At 38.1% G+C, this 21642-nt stretch overlaps 2 pseudogenes; one reads left to right on the top strand and one right to left on the bottom strand.

Moving 5' to 3' along the window:
• The first annotated feature begins 13141 nt into the window (after positions 1 to 13141).
• On the top strand, positions 13142 to 14200 carry LOC126409490 (DNA-directed RNA polymerase subunit alpha-like; annotated as a pseudogene).
• A 424-nt stretch (positions 14201 to 14624) lies between these two features.
• LOC116244998 (photosystem II CP47 reaction center protein-like) lies at positions 14625 to 19804 on the bottom strand (annotated as a pseudogene).
• Between the last annotated feature and the right edge of the window lie 1838 nt (positions 19805 to 21642).

Here is a 21642-nt window from a genome sequence, read left to right as displayed (position 1 = left end):
TGACTGCATTCTGTCCGTGAGTATCCCACCAGAGCGCTTTCTAATAGGCCATGAACTAGATCAGAATCATTCTCAACGAATCCATAAGAAGTGATCCAATTTTGTTCATCGGGTCCCCAAAGATCTTGAGCGACCGATCCGGCAGAACAACTCAAAAGATAAAGAAGTATCGTTAATTTCTTCATGCTCGTTCCAAGTTCGAAGTACCATTTGGACAAATAAGAATCCCCTTCCTTACATGATTTCTTCTTCATATAGATAGATATAGGATCTATGGAGCAATTACTTAGAAGTACATTTTGTGCAACAGCCCTTCCTATCTGATAGAAAAGGATCTCATGATACTGAACGGATCTTACCTGGGATCGCAAATCCCAAGTTTGTCTATGAAGAGCTGATCTAATTGTATTAGTGTCTATAATTGATTTCTTTTGTGTAATACTAATTGATAGGACCTCATTGGTAAGTGCTACAAGATCTCGTGCATTGGAACCCATGGTTATGGATCCGAATCCATTAGTATGGGACATTTTCTTTTCCAAGCGGAATCCCCTAGTATATGAAAGAATGAAAAAGTGCTTTCGTTGTTGTGGAATAAGAAGCCTTCGTATCTTAATGCATGTATTTGATTTATTCGGAGCTATTAGAGCGGGATCCACTTTTTGGGGAATATGAGTCGAAGCAATAACAAGAATATTTCTAGTGGAACATCTTTCACAATCCCTGGGAGATGGTTCACTAATAGACCGAGGGATAAGTAATTCGACTCATTCACATAAAGATCATGAATGTTTGGAATCCATATTATGCAAGGAGACATTGCTTTTGCTAATTCTAATGGAAGGGTGATCTCAAATTGGTCTATTTTCGGCGTCATATACATAGTTAGCACATTCGGCATAGTTAGCAGCTCCGTATCAAGGTCATCATCGTCACGATCATCAATATCGATATCGTCACGATCCTCAATATCGATATCATCAATAAGATAACCTTGATTGTCATCCAGGAACTTGTTCGGAAATACCGTAATGAAGGGAACATAGGAGTTTGTCACTCGGTATTTGACAAAATATGATCGTCCAGTTCCTATAAAACCTATCACTAAAATACCCCTAGAAGGGGGTAGGGCTAAGCGGAGCGAAAAGGGTTTTCCATGAGATGGGAAATGAGAACTATTAGCCCCACACGGGGTTTGTGAATAAGTAATTGTCTGATAATGAGCAAGGAATATCCGTCTTTCTGCTAAACAGGATCTATTGAACTCATAATTCATTAGATACCTTTTTTGAATGTCAACTAAGTATCGTAAGTAAATGGATCCCGGTTGTTCAATCATTTGATAACCAGAGTCATTCTTTGATAAATGATCACTATGAGTCAGACTCAATAGAATTTGATCAATCCTTTTTCTGTCGTTAAGGTGGAGAACTGAACTAAGAATTCTCTTTCTGCATCATCAATCCAATCACTGTTCGCGACCCAGGATTCTATTTGATCATCAATCCAATCACTGTTCACGTTTTTTCTTATCAATGAATAGATCTCTTTACTTGTACGACTTAGATGTCTCGTATTTCTCGAAAAAGTGATTGAATTGATGGGATTTGGTATGATACTTATGAGATAGATGATATCGATGAGATTGATATTCAAATCTTTCTTCTTAGAACGTATTGATTTGACCCCATAAGTGGACCACCACTCAATAGCATGTTGCCACCAGAAGCAGAACTCCGTATTTCTTCCAGAGAATCTCCTAATTGTTCCAGAGCAACTAGAAAGAGATTCTTTAACCAGAAAGAATTCAGTTCAGGTGGAGGATACCTATCCAGAAGTTTTCGCAACTCAATCATGTATGATGGAATCATCAAAGATTTGATCTTTTCTAACTCTGTCTGTAACTCACTAGAGACTCGGGAAATAAAGAGAAGATGCGTACGAACGAGATATCCAGCAACAAGAAGAAGGAAAAGGATTGAATAGAGGAACTCCCGAGCATTTGGTGATCTCAGATGTGTCCACTTCAATGGAACGGGTGACTCATTATTTCGATGAATCATTTCTTCGGGCAGAAGAAGATTCTGTAAACACTTACTCGAATCTCACTTATCAGATTCCATCGTGGAAGAATCGCCCACAATGGAATCTGAAGAATTGACCATGATATATCTGATCCATGCATAATATCATAAAAAAGGATACAAATTGTGACTGCTACTTAGTATCGGCAATGGGTCTGAAAAGTATCTAAAAGGATGAAATTTATATATTTGCACCCTGCCGAAGTAAGGAACCATGGCATATACGTTGGAACAGATTCCATTTTGAGAGATTTGAAAAAGCACTATCTCGTTGAAAGGCTCTATACATCTGCCGTTTCTCAACGCATTTCTTTAGACAAAGATTCCGTTTTTTTGCGGATGGTAAATCTTTCTCAGAACATGGAGTGTGAATCAAACCCATGTTTGAATTGAAACTGAGATACTGATGCAAGTTCTTCCCTTCTGAATCAGATAGATTCATATCTGAAAGAGGCTGACAATAAGTTGAAAGAGGCTGAGATTTGTACAAGTTATACGTTTCGTCACCACTTGTGGAAAATCGTTAGGTATGAATATGTCAGATACCTGTGACTCGATTGGTGAAATAGTATCTCTCTCCAAAAAACATGTTTTTTTTTACCGACGCACAAAGAAAATATCTTGTTGCGGATGAACGAGATATGGAGGAATTGTCCATATGTAAGATCATAATTATCGATACGGGTCTTTTCCGCATAAAAAGGGAATCTTTTGTTAGAATAGAAGCAGAAGTGATGTGGATTATTCAAGAATCGAAGTAGATTTGCTTTATAAAAAGAAGATATCAATGAACTTCTATGAAATGGTTTCACGGGATTCAGCCAATTGTCCCGATCGTGGGATATCATTGAGAAATAGGAATCGGTGTTATCAAAGAATTTCCTGCGATTATTCCTAGTATGGAGTGAGTCAATCATCCACTTTGGTATCTTATTGAACAAAAATGCTGATATTGTTCCCCCATTGATCAAGAATTTCGATCTTTGGGAAGTATCATGATCATCCAATAAGAAGGGTTTCAATTTATTCAAATGAACGATTTGAACACCTATTGATTCTAACAACTGATTGCAGAGTTGATCATTCGGACCTTTCAATTCATAGATGTGGATCTCGGACCTATGAATGGGGATATTCCCGATATCACAAAGAAAAAAGTAAGTGACTTAGACAAAAGAGAAGTGACTTGGACAAAAGAAATGAAGTGACTTAGACAAATCTTGTTTGTCGATAACCTTGGACCAATCAATCGAATGTTGATTAATACGTAATCGATCGAACACCACTTGAAAACGGTTCTTCTGTTCAGAAACGAAATGCTCCAAATGCTCCTGGAAATTCTTGCTCCCATTGGACCATTTGTATCTATATGCATTAGGATCCCGATTCATGGATCTCTCGGTTCGAGAAATAAGAGGATCGAACCATTTCTTCTGACTCTTTTTCACATTCGATAAATGTTGGTTGATCATATATTTCATTATAGTTATATGATTCAGAGTATCATTTCCTATTTGATCCCTTTGAATTCCATATTCGAAGTTGCGATCGGATCTATTCATTAAAAAGAATCTATTCGATAGATTTCTTATGTACCCATAGGTGCTATATTGGATTTGAATCAGATTTCGGATCAATCTATATTGATTGACTGCCTCCATTATGTTGTTGCTAGCAAATACCACTATTTTGGGTTTTGGATCTTCCAAACCATTCCTGCAGGAGATCCGGACCCATTTTTTTTCTGATCCTTCGATAAAAAGATTCATTCTCTTCATCAAAAATATGAGGTAGAACCAATAAAGAGTTCTTTTTCGATTCATCCTGGAGTTGAATACCTCATTCAAGAATTTTTTTTGATCCAACCCGTAGGAATCAATAGAAAAGGCAAATCCCTTATGATACACCGGATCAGGCTCGGTTATTGATAGAGTGAATAGATCTGCCATTTCTTGAAATCTCTCTTCTGATTCAAATCGTGGTGCAACGTGTATCTCCCTTTGTTCCGGTCATGGAATAGATGGAATAAATCACAAAATGGGTTTTGTTCAAGAATGAGATCTTATTAGAACTGTCCATATCCGGTTCATCCTTCGGAACCATATCACATCCCCGATCTGATGAAATAGGATGAATTGAGACGGTATTTTGTAAATACGTAATTATCTTGAATATATCAACCATTTCTTTCTTTTCCGATCGCCTGGAAGGGACAAAAGAAAAAACATCTTGTTGTTTCTTCAACAATTTCTGATCTCTAGTGAACCTCTCAGTAGCATTCGAAACCAGATGAAGTTCTGACCATCTGTCGGAGAAAAAAGAACGAATTGATCTTGTAGGATTCCCAAGAAATTCTTCGATTTTTTCCGGAAACAGATGATTATTCATCTGCTTTTCACGTTCCGTGAATAGCCGGGACATTGAGGAATATCCAGAAGGGTATTTCGGAATCGATCTGATTCTATCTCTGTTCGTTCCGTTTGAAGAGAGGAAGGATCCCAAAGAATCAATCTTTCTTTTAGTTGCTGAATCTCTGTTTGATTGATCAATGTGTGATATTCCGAATCCTCATTCCTAATGGAATCGAAATGATCTCTGGATTGATCAGAAGATCCTTTCAATTGGCTAGAATCCGTTACTTGAACGAAAATAGATCTTGTGGAATCATATTGAATATTTGACGATACATTCCGTACCTTGCTAAAAAACCGATCCTTGTTTACCAACCACATATTGTCTAACCAAATCAAATTCTCTCTCGATACGTTCCTCAAAAAATCCGATTCGTGCTGATTCTTCCCCCAACTAACGAAGAGATCTTGGTGGAATTGCCACATATGAAATTGAGCACAATTTTGCAAAGAAATATCCCACTTGTTTCTCGAGAAGAGATGGGAAACATGCTCAATATCATTTGATGGAATAGTTGCCTCAGCTCCTTGTTGTTTGAGGAAACCCTCCACTTCAATTGGTCTTTTTTCACGAAAAGCAGACATGAGATAACAAATCAAGTGTTTCGCTAAGATTTCGAATAGCTGTCCCGAATTCAAATTGATTATGTTTCGCTTCTTCCTCGGAGAAACACGATCAAACAATTCCCAACCATGGTCCTTGCGGATCGGATCATCCATATAGGATACAAAAAGAAACTCCAGATATTTGATATCTTTCTCTTTGAATGAGATCTCAATTCCAGCTACTGTTTCATTAGATATCTTACAACTAGAATCCCTCTTTTTTCCGATCCAGTTCCTCCACCACCGCGAACCCCAGTTAGATTCAGGCATGATACACTTTTTAGTTATTGGGAGGACCCAAGTACTCTCTTTCGGATCCATGAAACAACTCTCAGAGATCTTTTTCCCTTTTGGAAGATACAGGAGCGAAACAATCAACCTATTGATATTGGGAGACCAAAAAGATTCTTCCAATGTATCATTTCTGGGTCCAATGGAATTCATAGGTATAGGAAGAAGCCCCATCAAATAGAGATTTTTTCTTTCGACCATATTTCGATTGTTAATACGATATATAAGGACCGCTACTACAAGCAGTACTACACCTTTGATCGTGAAAGTGAAATATCGATTGCTTGTTGAACCCTGTGAATCACGTGAAAGCAGGACACTCCAAGTTTGGGGGCCAAGGAGTTTCACAAAACGTTCTTGGTGGAAAAAAATGTGAGTGAAAGACACCACTGAATCGAATTTGGTCCATGAATCTAAGAAATAGCGAGAATTCTTGATCTCTCTCAATATCTCTCTCAATTCCAAAATACAGGATTTGAATTGATGCCGTTTCATTGATTTCTCCTAAACGAAAGATTATATTTCAATTGAAATCCACTTACACAAAGACAGCCCCCGTTGATGACGAGTCTCCGCGAAGCATCCATGGCTGAATGGTTAAAGCGCCCAACTCATAATTGGCAAATTCGTAGGTTCAATTCCTGCTGGATGCACGCGAATTGGAACGTTCAATAATAGAATTGGCTCCGTATCAACGGAATCTCATCATCCATAGATAACTAATTGGTATATTCATACTATAAGAATAAGATAGAAACGGTAGAAACGGTAAGAATTCTAATTCTTATAGATACTGGAACTCATAGGGAAGAAAATGGATTTATGGATGGAATCAAATATGCAGTATTTACAGAAAAAAGTATTCGGTTATTGGGGAACAATCAATATACTTCTAATGTCGAATCAGGATCAACTAGGACAGAAATAAAGCATTGGATCGAACTCTTCTTTGGTGTCAAGGTAGTAGCTATGAATAGCCATCGACTCCCGGGAAAGGGTAGAAGAATGGGACCTATTATGCGACATACAATGCATTACAGACGTATGATCATTACGCTTCAACCGGGTTATTCTATTCCACCTCTTATAGAGAAAAGAACTTAAATAAAAAAAAATAAATACTTAATAACATGGCCATACATTTATACAAAACTTCTACCCCTAGCACACGCAAAGGAGCCGTAGACAGTCAAGCGAAATCCAATCCACGAACAAATTTGATCTATGGACAGCATCGTTGTGGTAAAGGTCGTAATGCCAGAGGAATCATTACCGCAAGGCATAGAGGGGGAGGTCATAAGCGTCTATACCGTAAAATCGATTTTCGACGGAATGCAAAAGACATATCTGGTAGAATCGTAACCATAGAATACGACCCTAATCGAAATGCATACATTTGTCTCATACACTATGGGGATGGTGAGAAGAGATATATTTTACATCCCAGAGGGGCTATAATTGGAGATACCATTGTTTCTGGTACAGAAGTTCCTATATCAATGGGAAATGCCCTACCTTTGAGTGCGGTTTGAACTATTGATTTACGTAATTGGAAGTAACCAATTAGGTTTACGACAAAACCTAGAAATCGATCACTGATCCAATTTGAGTACCTCTACGGGATAGACCTCAACAGAAAACTGAAGAGTAACGGCAGCAGGTGATTGAGTTCAGTGGTTCCTCATATAAAATTATTGACTCTAGAGATATGGTAATATGGAGAAGACAAAATTGTTTGAAGCACGGATAGAACCGGAAGCGCCCCTTGTTTCAAAGAGAGGAGGATGGGTTATTCACATTTCATTTGATGGTCAGAGGCGAATTGAAAGCTAAGCAGTGGTAATTCTAAAGATCCCCCGGGGGAAAAATAGAGATGTCTCCTACGTTACCCGTAATATGTGGAATGGAAGTATCGACGTAATTTCATAGAGTCATTCGGTCTGAGTGCTACATGAAGAACATAAGCCAGATGACGGAATGGGGAGACCTAGGATGTAGAAGATCGTAGCATGAGTGATTCGGCAGATTTGGATTCCTATATATCCACTCATGTGGTACTTCATCATACGATTCATATAAGATCCATCTGTCTAGATATCATCATCTACATCCAGAAAGCCGTATGCTTTGGAAGAAGCTTGTACAGTTTGGGAAGGGGTTTTGATTGATCAAAAAGAAGAATCTACTTCAACCGATATGCCCTTAGGCACGGCCATACATAACATAGAAATAACACTTGGAAAGGGTGGACAATTAGCTAGAGCAGCAGGTGCTGTAGCGAAACTGATTGCAAAAGAGGGTAAATCGGCCACATTAAGATTACCATCTGGAGAGGTTCGTTTGATATCCAAAAACTGCTCAGCAACAGTCGGACAAGTGGGTAATGTCGGGGCGAACCAGAAAAGTTTGGGTAGAGCCGGATCTAAATGTTGGCTAGGTAAGCGTCCTGTAGTAAGAGGAGTAGTTATGAACCCTGTAGACCATCCCCATGGAGGTGGTGAAGGGAGGGCCCCGATTGGTAGAAAAAAACCCACAACTCCTTGGGGTTATCCCGCGCTTGGAAGAAGGAGTAGGAAAAGGAATAAATATAGTGATATTTTTATTCTTCGTCGCCGTAAATAGAAAGAGAAAGAAAAAATAATGAATGATGTAAAATTAAATCAAATTGGTTTTTTCGTCTTCACAAAATGAAAAAATGAAAAGAAGGGGGAGTAATCACTTGTGGCCCGTTCATCTAAAAAAAATCCTTTTGTGGCTAATCACTTATTAAGTAAAATTGAGAAGCTCAACAAGGCAGAGGAAAGAAGTATAATAGTAACTTGGTCCCGAGCATCGACCATTATATTTGCAATGGTCGGTCATACAATTGCTGTTCATAACGGAAAGGAGCATTTACCTATTTATATAACGGAGCGTATGGTGGGTCACAAATTGGGAGAATTCGCGCCTACTCTGACTTTCCGGGGACACGCGAGAAACGATAATAGATCTCGGCGATAATGATAATATTAATATAGTTAATGTATTAATGTAATCAAAAGTTAAATAAGTGCTCTCATGATTTATTCTTATTTTTATTGGTGTGTGTGAGGTAAAACCCTATGACTATGATAAAGAAGACCTCGGGTACAGAAATACGAGCTTTAGCTCGACATATAGGTATGTCTGCTCAAAAAGCACGAAGGGTAATTGATCAAATTCGCGGTTGCTCCTATGAGCAAACACTTATGATACTGGAACTCATGCCTTATCGAGCATGTTACCCCATTTTCAAATTAGTTTATTCCGCAGCAGCAAATGCTAGTCACAATAGGGGTTTGAAAGAAGCTGATTTATTTATTAGTAAAGCCGAAGTCAACGAAGGTGTTATCGTCAAAAGGTTAAAACCGCGAGCTCGGGGACGTAGTTACCCAATAAAAAGACCCACCTGTCATATAACTATTGTATTGAGCGAAAGACCTAACTTCAATTTAAAAAATATTTGATTTTCAAAACATGACTTTTAGTTTAGAAAGAGAATATTGGTAGGTAGATATGGGACAGAAAATAAATCCACTTGGTTTCAGACTTGGTACAACCCAAAGTCATCGTTCCTTTTGGTTCGCACAACCAAAAAATTATTCCAAAGGTCTCCAGGAAGATGAAAAAATACGGGATTGTATCAAGAATTATGTACAAAAACATATGAGAATATCCTCAGGTTTTGAAGGAATTGCACGTATAGATATTAAAAAAAGAATCGATTTGATCCAAGTCATAATTCATATTGGATTCGCCAATATGTTAATAGAGGGTCGAGCCCGAGGAATCGAAGAATTACAGACTAATGTACAAAAAAGCTTTCATTCTGTGAACCGAAGACTCAACATTGCTATCGCAAGAGTTGCAAGACCTTACGGGCAACCTAATATTCTTGCAGAATATATCGCTCTGCAATTAAAGAATAGAGTTTCCTTTAGAAAGGCAATGAAAAAAGCTATTGAATTAGCTGAACAAGCGGATGCAAAGGGAATTCAGGTACAAATTGCAGGACGTCTCAATGGAAACGAAATTGCCCGCGTTGAATGGATTAGAGAAGGTAGGGTTCCCCTACAGACCATTCGAGTGAAAATTGATTATTGTTCCTATCCAGTTCGAACTATCTATGGAGTATTAGGGATAAAAATTTGGATATTTTTGGATGAAGAGTAATGGCTCCTTTTCTTGCGATTCTATTCATGGATACTTATCCATGGACAGGGCAAAAAACTCAATTTAGTTTAGGTCTTTTTCCGTTTAGTCAAAACGGATCAATTATATATGTTTGAATAACAATTCGATTTACCACTTTGATATGATAGAATTGCTATGCTTAGTGTGTGACTCGTTGGGACTAAAAGAAAGAATTGGACCCTACCTAATATAAATATAAATTAATAACCAGCTCATTGCTTCGTATTCTCAAGATCCAAGGAATCGGTCATTATATGAGATAATAATCATATATTTGTAGCAACTGAAATCCTTTTTCAATAAAGTAAAAATGAATCTTGATTGATTGTGTAAGTTGTGAAACCAAAATAGAGGGATGCGGATGAATGGAAGGATGAGAGAAAGAGAGAAGGGGAAAAGAAATGATATATTATTCCAATATGTATGGTCTATGAATCATCTTAGAAAGGGCAATGTGATAAGGCATCATATACTATAATATAATTCAATTCATCTATAATTGAGATAGATTTCAAAAAATAAAGAGCATTGAGTCGATAGAGACTGAGGAGATTGACTCAGGGACAGATTAAATTAGAAGCTCCATTGCAGAATTCAGACCTCGACATTAATGGAGGAGAAGCTATGGGAACGACGGAACCTGTGACTGCGGAGGATTCGATTGAAAACGAATCCTAATGATTCACTGGACGGGATGGCGGAACGCGCCGGGAACGAACTGATTTCTTCGAAGAGGTTATGGAGCGACCCTACGAATAAAGCAGATAAATATAAAAGAGTAAATATTCGCCCGCGAAATTTCATCCATTAAATAATCCTAATATTATTTATTGTTTATTTATCGTTTCATTCGCGAGGAGCTGGATGAGAAGAAACTCTCATGTCCGGTTCTGTAGTAGAGATGGAATTGAGACACTACCATCAACTATAACCCCAAAAGAACCAGGTTTCGTAAACAACATAGAGGAAGAATGAAAGGAGTATCTTATCGGGGCAATCGTATTTGTTTCGGTAAATATGCGCTTCAGGCACTTGAACCCGCTTGGATCACATCTAGACAAATAGAAGCAGGGCGCCGCGCAATGACACGATATGCCCGTCGTGGCGGAAAAATATGGGTACGTATATTCCCCGACAAACCCGTTACACTAAGACCCGCGGAAACACGTATGGGTTCGGGGAAGGGATCTCCTGAATATTGGGTATCCGTCGTTAAACCGGATCGAATACTTTATGAAATGGGCGGAGTATCAGAAACCGTAGCCAGAGCCGCTATGGAAATAGCGGCGCGCAAAATGCCTATACGAACAAAATTCGTTATTGCGGAATAGGGATATCGGACCAAAGGGATATTTATGAATGATGAAAAATATAATCTATAATCGCTGGTTTACTTATTTCTGGACAGAAAATTTTCTTTTCCCCCTCGCCTCTTGCATTGAAAGAACTCAAATAAAAGAAAGATGATTCAACCTCAGACCTTTTTGAATGTAGCGGACAACAGCGGAGCTCGAAAATTGATGTGTATTCGAATCATAGGAGCTAGTAATTACCGATATGCTCATATCGGTGACGTTATTGTTGCTGTAATCAAAGAAGCAGTGCCAAATATGCCCCTGGAAAGATCAGAAGTAATCAGAGCTGTAATTGTACGTACATGTAAAGAACTCAAGCGCGACAACGGTATGATAATCCGGTATGATGACAATGCAGCAGTTGTCATTGATCAAGAAGGAAATCCAAAAGGCACCCGAGTTTTTGGTTCGATTGCTCGTGAATTGAGACAGTTAAATTTCACTAAGATAGTCTCATTAGCTCCCGAAGTATTATAAATAATGAACGCTAGTAGACGAGACAATGGGTAGTAGGGTCTTTGAAATGGATAAATTAGTAGATTATGTCTCAGGCATATACCTTTAATGAAAAATAAAAAAAGAAACATGTTGATTATATCAAAGCAAAAAAAAAATGATAGTTCGTCATGGGTAGAGACACTATTGCCGATATAATAACTTATATAAGAAATGCTGACATGGATAAAAAAGGAACAGTTCGAATACCATCCACTAATATTACCGAAAACATTGTGAAAATACTTCTACGAGAGGGTTTTATCGAAAATGTTAGGAAGCACCGGGAAAACAACAAGGATTTCTTGGTTTTAACCCTACGACATAGAAGAAATAGGAAAAGAGCACATAGAAATATTTTAAAGCGTATCAGCAGACCAGGTCTGCGAATCTATTCCAACTCTCAACGAATTCCTAGGATTTCAGGCGGGATAGGGGTTGTAATTCTTTCTACTTCTAGGGGTATAATGACAGATCGAGAAGCTCGACTAGAAAGAATTGGAGGAGAAATTTTGTTTTATATATGGTGAGGTGATCCATCTGGTATACGAATTTGATACGTAACTTCCTATTTATGAAAAAGAGAGTAGAGGTGGGTTGTCTAATGTCACTCCTCCTACATTAGTTAATACTTCAAGGAGGTTACCTGGAATGAAAGAACAAAAATTGATCCATGAAGGTTTAATTACTGAATCACTTCCCAATGGCATGTTCTGGGTTCGCTTAGATAACGAAGACCTGGTTCTAGGTTATGTTTCAGGGCGGATACGACGTAGTTTTATACGAATACTACCAGGAGATAGAGTAAAAATAGAAGTCAGCCGTTATGATTCAACAAGGGGACGTATAATTTATAGACTTCGCAATAAAGATTCAAACGATTAGGTATTTAAATTTTCATGGGGATAAATTTTAAGGCTCAAACACTAACTTAAGGTGAATTAAAGAAAAGAGACTTATTTTCTTTCAAAGAGTAGATTCGGAATTAAGGAACAACAAATATGAAAATAAGAGCTTCTGTTCGTAAGATTTGTGAAAAATGTCGACTGATCCGTAGGCGAGGACGAATTATAGTAATTTGTTCTAATCCGAAACATAAACAGAGACAGGGATAATATTTATAAAAAAAAAAGAACTTCACTTCTAAAGACCTAATGTACAAATAAATAAAGAATTTGTTTCACATGAAATGAATATCCGTATATCTCTGACTCATATTTATGAATGCAAATGAATATGACAAAACCTATACAAGAATTGTTCACGTAGAAATAGCCGTATTAGTTCACGTAAGAGTGGGTGTAGAACACCAATAGGAGTTATCATGTTCAAGCGAGTTTCAACAATACTATTGTTACTGTTACAGACCCACAAGGTCGGGTCGTTTCTGGTCTTCTGCGGTACCTGTGATTCAAGGGCACAAGAAGGGTACCCCATTGCTGCTCAAACCGCAGCAGAAATGCTATTCGTGCGGTAGTAGACCAGGTATGCAACGAGCAGAATCATGATAAAGGGTCCCGGTCTCGGGAGAGATGCAGCATTACGAGCGATTCGTAGAAGTGGTATACTATTAAATTTTGTACGTGACGTAACCCCTATGCCGCATAATGGATGTAGACCGCCAAAAAAAAGGCGCGTTTAGAAAAAAAATGGAAAAGATTCCAATCCAAGAGAAATAAATAATTAAATGATCTCATCAAATAATATTATATTGTATGGTTCGGAGGAAGTACCAGTATCCACTCGGACGCTACAGTGGAAGTGTGTTGAATCAAGAGCAGACAGCAAACGCCTTTATATGGTCGTTTCGTTTATCCCACTTATGAAGGGTCAAGCCGATACAATCGGTATCGCGATGCGAAGGGCTTTACTTGGAGAACTAGAAGGAACAGTATTACGCGCGCAAATCTGATAAGGTACCACATGAATTTCTACGATAGTAGGTATTGAAGAATCAGTCCATGAAATTTTAATGAATTTGAAAAAAATTGTATTTAGAAGTGATCTGTACGGAACTCTCGACGCATCTATCTATGTCAGGGCCCTAGACACTAACTGCTCAAATATCATCTCACCACCTTCTGTAGAAATAGTTGATACTACACAGCATATAGCTGTCCTAACGGAACCGGTTGATTTGTGCATTGAATTAAAAATTGAGAGGGGTCGTGGATATTGTACGAGAACCCCAAATAACTATCAAGACGGAAGCTATCCTATAGATGCTGTATCCATGCCTGTTCGAAATGCGAATCATAGTATTCATTCTTATGGAATGGGAATGAGAAACAAGAGATACTTTTCTTGAAATATGGACGAATGGAAGTTTAACTCCTAAGGAAGCGCTTTATGAAGCTTCTCGTAATTTGATCGATTATTTATTCCTTTTTTACATGCGGAGGAACAGGACATAAATAGAAATATGGAGGACAATCAAAAAAGGGCTAGTGTGCCCTTTTTACCTTTGATGATGGATTGGATAATATGAAAGAGAAATCATATTGAAACGTATTTTTATTGATCAATTAGAATTGCCTCCTAGGACTTATAACTGTCTCAAAAGGTCTAATATACATACATTGCTGGACCTTTTGAGTAAAAGTCAAGAAGATCTTATGAGAATTGAGCATTTCGCGTAGAAGACGTAAAACAAATATTCGACATTCTACAGAAGGGTTTCACAATCGACTTGCTTAAAAATTCAACTCAGTTTGAATCCGTTGAAATTTTTTTTCATTTCGAATGAAAGCACGAAATGAAAAAATTATAAATGAAAGACTATTTATTAACTAGAAAATAATGAAATAAAATTTCTATTATTTTCTTATCTTTATCTTATTTCTTATTTTTTATAACTAAACTAACTATAAATTATACTATAATTATTCTTCCTATATATTACAAATTATTATTCAATTCGAATTGAATAATAATTGTAATATATAATCAATATACACACTAAAATATACACACTAACGAAAAAGAAGAAACAAAACAAAGTCTGTTTGAATCTTCAGCATAGTCTGTATTCGTGGATTCTTCAGAATAGATCTATAATCAAATGAAAGAGATGTATCTAGGAGGATAAACTTGAAGTATGCCTAACTAGATACATACGTAATATCCCGCCTTACCTTAGTATTCAAGATCTATTTTAATTTGAAAAAGACCTAAGTTAGAGACTTATCAATAGGTAATGTTGCTCCAATACCTAACCAAAGGCTACTGCCGTACCAATCAAAAGATGTTGTAGCTACTGGGCGACGGAATGGATTTTGAATTTATTAACATTTTCCAAAAAGGGTACTGTCAATAATCCCGCTGGTACCGAAACCATTAAAAGAACACCCAATAACTTATTGGGTACTGTACGGAGTATTTGAAATACGGGAAAGAAGTACCATTCGGGTAATATTTCCAAAGGAGTTGCAAATGGATCTGCCGGTTCACCAATCATTGATGGCTCTAGAACCGCTAGACCTACGTTACATGCAATAGTACCTAGAATTACTACGGGAAAAATATATAAAAGATCATTAGGCCATGCCGGTTCCCCATAATAATTATGTCCCATCCCCTTAGCCAATTTTGCTCTTAATACAGGATCATTCAAGTCGGGTTTCTTTGTTATTGGGATAGGTGAATTCTTATGATCCATCCCCCGAAAGAACCGGACATGATGATTTTCATCATCCAGCTCGAGCAATAATCAAAGGAATGAAATGGATTCATATAAAATCCATATGCCATCCAGGAAACTATGTTCGTACAAATAAATGCTCAATACCCAAGTAGGCTTACATCGATCATGATCAAATGCTTTTGGATTGTCTCATACCTTGTAATTGATGCACAATATTGTTTTTAGAGTCTTCTTACGTACAAAGGATTACTTGTTACTAATAAAGTCTAGCCTCGATTCTTCCTTAGATCCCGTGTTTCACTCCGATAGTATCATAGATCGGGTCGATGCAGGGGAAATGAATGCATTCCCTACTATAAGTTAAATAAATGGAAGTGGAATAGATAGAACATAATCTGGATCATGCCACATCACTTATTCTACTAGATCTTACGAAGCTATTCATGCATGACATGATTCGGGTCTGATCATAGAAAAGATTCTCCTCAAAGGAACCAGCCTATCCTCTTGCTCCGCAGGGGGGCGGCGGTTGAACAGAGACACATTTGTTTATGAATTCCAATGTGGCAGATAATATATCTGCATGGACCAATCAATAGTTCAAGTCACACACTCCCATAATCCATCCTCTCCTCCGAGAATCCACTTCAACTGTTCGTATCAAATAAAAAATACTTCGTGGTTGAAGGAAATATCCAAATAACATGTCTTATCTTTTCAATAATCCATATTTATAGCAATGAAATACAAATACTATTTTTTTTGTTCCTACCCAAACAATATATTATATGATCTATTACAAATACCTATGCTCTGTCTTCTCTATAAAGGACCTGAAATACCTTGCTTACGTATCATTGAAAAGTGCATTAACATAAATACGGCGGTAAGAAGAGGTAATACAAAAGTGTGTAAACTATAAAAGCGGTCAAAGTGGATTGACCCACGCTAGCACTTCCGCGTAATAACTCTACCAAGGGCGATCCCACTATAGGATAGCCTCAGGTACACCAGTTACAATTTTGACTGCCCAATACCCAATTTGGTCCCAAGGTAAAGAATAACCAGTTACCCCAAAGGATGCAGTCAACACAGCCAGAACTACACCCGTAACCCAAGTCAATTCACGTGGTTTCTTAAAACCACCTGTGAGATAAACACGAAATACGTGCAGGATCATCATTAGAACCATCATACTTGCTGACCATCGATGAACTGATCGGATTAACCAACCGAAGTTGGCTTCAGTCATTATGTATTGAACAGAGGCAAAAGCTTCTGTGACGGTCGGGCGATAGTAAAAAGTCATAGCAAAACCCGTAGCTACTTGTACTAAAAAGCAAGTAAGTGTGATCCCTCCTAGACAATGAAATATATTGACATGAGGAGGAACATATTTACTAGTTATATCATCTGCAATCGCTTGAATCTCGAGACGCTCCTCGAACCAATCATATACTTTATTGAGATAGGTGAACCGAAGGCGAAGGGACTCCCCCTCTAAGAACCGTATATGAGAATTTCGTCTCGTACGGCTCAAGCGAAAACACCCCAATACTGGTTCTGGTTGCAACGTGCAATAGAAAAGAAAGATTTGAAACCTTTTAGAGACTTCACTTGATTCAATCTTTCCAGATAAAATGAGGGAACCAAAACTCTAAATCTCTTCTTTGTGATGATAGCGCCAAAATATCAAGTTGGCTCATCCTATGTTGATTGTACAGGCCTTTTGAATGTTCTCTTACCCTATTTTATTTTTGTTTATACGTAATACATACGAATTTACTATTGATAGGAATTATCTTGTTGAGACCCTATGAATCAATTGAAACCTCAGATTCCTACTAGAACCACGATGATTCAACAAAGAACAAAACAGAACCAAAGAGTTCTCTGAGTAGGAACCCTTTCGTTTGATCATCACTTCACTTATTCAATGAACAGATATATAACTAAGAATCCATAGAAATATTTGTCCTGTCCCTCGCTCAGCTCAAACTAAGCATGATTCTGAAGGAAAAAGGTGGTTCGATTTCTGAAACGCCTCATTGAAAAGTTAATTGAAAAAAATAATAGTAGTTGGAGGCCGGTCACGAGGTATGAATAGTAGGTATGAATCATAGTTTAAATAGTTCTTAATCTATTCCATATAGTCCGTGCTCCAGATACTAGACTGACTATCTGACGGCTAGAACCATCTCTCTCGATGAGATGACAGACTTATTCTCTGTACTATCAATAGGTATAACAAGTCACACACTCATATTCCGGAAATACCGAAACAAAAGAATTCCGCGGTCGAACTACCAAACAGAATGAGATGACCTAGAAATCCGAATCCTAAGTGATTCTTTTTTTTATTGAAAGTTAGGACTTATCCGTTCTTCTGGACCTAACTTAATGAAATACCATCCAGTAAAACGGAAGAATTATAAATCTCCAAAATAATAGATAGGAATACTGCAAATAGAGCCATTGCGACACCCATAAGGGGTGTAGTTCCCCATCCAGGGGCTACTTTACCATATTCCGAATTCAATGGTTTTAATAAATCGCCTACAATAGTCCGTCTTGGCCCAGATCTGGAACTACCCTCAATGGTTTGTGTAGCCATAAATCCTATTCCGTGCATTGTTTGAGATCTGTTGACTTTGTATACGATTCCGTTGTAAATAAACTATCTTATCGTAGATCCATCGTGGTCTTGAAATCACTTAATAATGGAAACTGCAACTCTAGTCGCCATCTTCATATCTGGTTTACTTGTAAGCTTTACGGGGTATGCCTTATATACCGCCTTTGGGCAACCCTCTCAACAACTAAGAGATCCATTTGAGGAACACGGGACTAGTTGAAATGATGACCCTCCTCATCGGAGGGTCATCATTTCAATTGAGATAATGAAAAATCATTTCATCTTTTATTTGGAACCTTAGGCGGTTCTCGAAAAAAGATAGCAAAAAATATTATCCCCAGAGTCGAGACCAACAGGAATGTATAAACCAATGCTTCCATAGATTCGATCGTGTTTTACAATTATAGCTTCCATACCTGTTCATTTGGGATCATTTCCCAGACAAGTAAAGGTCAAGAGTAATAGGTGATGATTCGAATTAATATTTCTCCAGTACCCTATATGAAACATAGGCTAGACATATGAAAGAAATGTTGTATCAGACTACTTGTCTCCTTGTAGTTGGATCCCCCAGTTTTTGGAAGGTTCCAAATTCCACTTGAGCATCTAAATCTGGGTCGATACCAGCAAAAACATCTCTGAACAAGGTTCTAGCACCATGCCAAATGTGGCCGAAAAAGAAAAGCAAAGCAAACGAAGCATGTCCAAAAGTGAACCAACCCCTTGGACTACTACGAAAAACACCATCGGATTTCAAAGTAGCGCGATCCAATTCAAAAATTTCACCCAATTGGGCACGTCTAGCATATTTTTTCACAGTAGCAGGATCATTATAACTGACTCCATCGAGTTCACCACCATAGAACTCAACAGTTACACCCACTTGTTCGACACTATACTTGGATTCTGCCCTTCTAAAAGGAACATCGGCTCTCACAATTCCGTCTCCATCTACCAAAACTACCGGAAATGTTTCAAAGAAGGTAGGCATACGACGTACAAAAAGTTCATGCCCCTCTTTATCTCTAAAGACAGGGTGTCCTAACCACCCAACAGCTATTCCATCCCCGTTGTCCATTGAGCCGGCTCTGAACAATCCTCCTTTCGCCGGATTATTACCGATATAATCATAAAAAGCTAGTTTATCGGGAATTTTAGACCAAGATTCCGATAAACTCAGATTTTCAGCTAGCCCGGCGTTAACTCTTCGATATATTTCTTGCTGGAAATATCCCTGATCCCACTGATAACGAGTAGGACCAAATAATTCGATCGGAGTAGTCGCTGAACCATACCACATAGTTCCAGCAACAACGAAAGCTGCAAAAAACACAGCAGCGATACTACTGGAAAGCACAGTTTCAATATTGCCCATACGTAATGCTTTGTATAGACGTTGGGCGGGCGAACACTAAGATGGAATAGACCCGCTAATATTCCCAAGGTGCCCGCTGCAATATGATGAGAAGCTATCCCCCCGGAACAAAAGGATCAAAACCCTCCGCGCCCCATGAAGGACTTACAGGTTGCACTTTTCCGGTTAGCCCATAAGGATCAGACACCCATATTCCAGGGCCATACAAACCTGTTACATGAAATGCACCAAACCCAAAGCAAGCCACCCCAGATAAAAATAAATGAATTCCAAAGATCTTGGGCAAATCCAAAGAGGGTTTTCCCGTACGTTCATCACAGAATATTTCTAGATCCCAATACACCCAATGCCAGATAGCTGCCAAGAAGCACAAGCCAGAAAACACAATGTGTGCCCCGGCAACACCTTCGTAACTCCAAATACCCGGATTGGTTACAGTTCCTCCTGTAATACTCCAACCGCCCCATGAATTGGTTATTCCTAAACGAGTCATGAAGGTATAACGAACATACCTTGTCGCCACATTGGATCAAGAACGGGATCAGAGGGATCAAAAACAGCTAATTCGTATAGAGCCATAGAACCGGCCCAACCAGAAACTAGAGCTGTATGCATTATATGGACAGAAAGCAAGCGACCAGGATCATTCAATACGACAGTATGAACACGATACCAAGGCAAACCCATGGAAATACCCCTTCATCAAAGAAAAATAGACACTATGTAACTTTGTCACATTGGAAAAGACTATGCTATGGACCTCATTCAGTGATTATCTCGGTGCAAGGGTTCACATTTATTACGTGCCGCAGGTGATAGTAATAATGGAACAATTCCGTTCTGTTCGCAGGAACAAAGAGAAGCAGATTTATTTTATACCCGATAAGTACCAATACGCAATGGGGGATTGGTCCCATTTTTTAAGTGAATCCATTAGATACTTGTTCATCATTCGAAGGATCCGCTCCGTCCCTAAGAATTTTCTTTTTTTCATTCTGTCTTCCTACATGAGTCTTCCAATCTATGTATAAAATATGATAAACAAAAATATTATGAGGACAATAAACCCATTGTTACGTTTCCACATCAAAGTGAAGTATAGTACTTAACCCCGTTTTCTTTAATGTAATGCCCATTGGTGTTCCAAAAGTCCCTTTTCGGAGTCCTGGAGAGGAAGATGCAGTTTGGGTTGACATATAGTGCGACTTGTCGGACATATTGGGTCATATGGGATTTCCCCGTTCTCTCCCCTGATCGAGATATACTCTCTTTCGCCTAAGAAAGATTGATTGAATCATCAAATCAATTCAATAATTCGGAGCGTGAAATGTGCAAATGGATCAATTCGTTTGAAAGATAAATATTATCTTATCAATTAGAATAATCTATGGTTGACTTGGAACAATAAAATGAAGTATCCAGGCTCCGTTCAGAAAATACCAAATGGGTAATATTGATTACAACTTCTATCATCTATCAGAAATAAGACCATAGGAGTGATCTCAAACCACTAATAAATATAAATGTGATGAATACATCGAATACTTGGTTGGTGGAAGGCATAAAAAAGTCGTAAGAAAAAAATAAGTGGTACTGGGGTCATTTGTCCTATATGTGCAAATGGAATTCGGGCGAATCTTTACCCGGAGTAGAGCATAAACCTAAAATAAGTGAAGAGGCCCATTCAGGAACAAGAAAATGGCATCGCGATTTGGATCTCGATGAAACAATACATCAATCAAAAGAATACATCAATAAAAGATGTTCAGTGAATTCTTTTTGTAGGTTAGGAGGGCAAACCAAAACTAATTTTGTGGAAAATGCAAATGAAAATAAACCCCTTCGTCAGGAAAACGCCTAAACTCAAAAAGAATAGGTCTGGAATCGACACATTGATTATTTTTTTTCGAACTTTTTGAACCGTATGTATCGAAAGGTGCGTGTACGGTTCTGCGGGGATACAATTTTTCCTAATCAACCGACTTCATCGAGAAAGATTACTTTTTTAGGCCAAGGCGTTGATAGCGAGATCTCGAATCAACTTGTTGGTCTCATGGTATATCTCAGTATGGAAGATAATACCAGGGATCTCTATTTGTTTATAAATTCTCCCGGCGGATGGTAATACCGGGAATAGCTATTTATGATGCTATGCAAATTGTTCCACCAGACGTACATACAATATGCATGGGATTAGCCGCTTCGATGGATCTTTCATCCTGGTCGGAGGAGAATTTACCAAACGTCTAGCATTCCCTCACGCTCGGCGCCAATGAGTTTTTATTTGACTTGAAGAAAAAATAAGACTATGCCTTCGCCATATGGAATATATAAGTAATAATAGCATGGCACGTTTAGTTCGATATGAGCAAATCATTATTGCTTCTTCATAACATGATTATGTATCGAGATAGTAGTATGAAACAAAAGGTTAGTCCCGATTTGATCTTATTCCTATGTTATTTATCGGGGGTCCATTTCAGCGTCACAAACAACCCCTTTCCTTACACAACATGAGTCTGAATATTTCTAAGC

Source organism: Nymphaea colorata, unplaced genomic scaffold (genome assembly GCF_008831285.2).
Source record: "Nymphaea colorata isolate Beijing-Zhang1983 unplaced genomic scaffold, ASM883128v2 scaffold0443, whole genome shotgun sequence".
Lineage (NCBI taxonomy): Eukaryota > Viridiplantae > Streptophyta > Magnoliopsida > Nymphaeales > Nymphaeaceae > Nymphaea > Nymphaea colorata.
Note: the sequence above shows the minus strand (reverse complement) of the source record. Positions and strands in the feature narration are given on the sequence as shown.